Source organism: Ochotona curzoniae, unplaced genomic scaffold (assembly GCF_017591425.1).
Source record: "Ochotona curzoniae isolate NIBS_2020 unplaced genomic scaffold, NIBS_Ocur_1.0 contig_2692, whole genome shotgun sequence".
NCBI lineage: Eukaryota > Metazoa > Chordata > Mammalia > Lagomorpha > Ochotonidae > Ochotona > Ochotona curzoniae.
Genome location: NW_024465556.1, coordinates 10483456 through 10485046, shown reverse-complemented (window position 1 = coordinate 10485046; position 1591 = coordinate 10483456). Strand labels below are relative to the sequence as shown.

Below are 1591 nucleotides of genomic sequence, written 5' to 3'. Positions count from 1 at the left end.
CCCTTAGCAGAGGCAGAGGGTAGAATTCAGGTGTTTAACAACCCATTCAGCATGTCTCCGGCCCAGCAGCAGCCTGGGGATGGGGTGTCAGAGCATCACTCTGGATTCCCCTTGTCTTCCAGAGGATACTCCTGTGAATGCTACATTTTCAGGGTAGTAGTGGGAATGGCGGCGGGGGCTGGGGGGTGGTCAGGAGAGTGGCAGTTTGCCAAGTGACTCAGGCGTATTTTGGTAGTTAGATAACCATTACGGCTGCACTGGTGTTTCGGCTGAGTATCAACATGACCATGAGGTTCCTGAGGCAGGATCCCTATCAACAGTTGAAAAATATTTTCAGGTCTCTCAGAGAAGGGGCCCTAAATGCTGGTTAGTAACTGGGGCTACTTGTAGTCCCGTTTGTTCCCTAGGACCAGTGATCTCGGTTTTCTCTCTAGACCAGTGACCTTGAGGTGATACTTGGTCTCTGTCACAGCACAGTACTGTGCGTGCGGATAAACGTCTGACAGGTGAAGAACCTGACACAGCATCTAGTGGAATAAGTGACAGGTCGAGAAGCTCTCTCTCCCTCCTGGCCAAGGTTTTGGAGTATTTTTTTTTCCTCCTTCTTCTTCTTTTTCCAAGACCTTCCAGAAAAAGCAGAACCTTTACCCAGACAGGGCAAGTGTGTCACAAAGTTCTGCTTTCACTGTGTGTTAAGTGGAAATGATTAGGCAAGAGAGTAGTAAGAGATTCCTCTCTGTGTTTCCTCTGTGTTGGAGGCCATCCTGCTGTGGAGTTCTGCATACTCAGACTGACAGAGCAGACTGTGATGCTTCGCACTGATAACCCCAGGATGCCTCACTTATCTGTCATCACGGCTTATCACACAGACTGTTGCAGAAGGGGCCACTTCCTGGATGCATATGTAGGTGTGAAGATGCTGGTGTGTGCGTGTGCATTCGTGCATGTGTGGTGTTTGACACAAGTGATGCTTGATGAGGCTCCAACTGTGGACTGTGAATCCTGGATTGGTTCCAAAAAAATGTGTGTCCTGTCACTGTGCCAGCTACACTCAACACTACTTCTGTTCACTGAGGACTCCCTGTGTTAGGATGGACATCGTCCAGGCCTGAATGTAACTGTGATCCTGTGAGGTCATACTGCCCTGATATGTCAAGCACCCTGACCACCTAAGCAATTGTTGGGGCATGGTAGGGGTCAGGATCGTTAAGAATGTAGCTGAAGCTTTGCGCAGTGGCAGTATCGTAGCCAATGAGGTTTATCCGAGGCGCGATTATTGCTAATTGAAGAATGTAGCCGAGACGTTTTTAACTCTTTGCGTGATTGTTATGAGCAGTCAGAGCTGAGTACTACAGTTTTGACTTCATTTTGAGCTTACCTATTCAGCAGGTCACCTACCTTCAATTGTTTTTAACTGTCACAGGGACTTCTGAGGGGCAGCAGCCCCTCTCCCAAAGATGGGCACTAGAACGACAGAAATCAGGTGTTGGAGTCCCATCACCATCAGTTACCGACCATGCAAGTGTGAGCAACATATTGGATCTTTCTTAGTCTCAGGCGATAGCTCAAATTGTGGGACTCATTCGAATGA

At 48.4% G+C, this 1591-nt stretch overlaps 1 pseudogene; it reads left to right on the top strand.

Moving 5' to 3' along the window:
* The first annotated feature begins 1222 nt into the window (after positions 1-1222).
* Positions 1223-1391, top strand: LOC121153530 (annotated as a pseudogene).
* Positions 1392-1591: the final 200 nt, after the last annotated feature.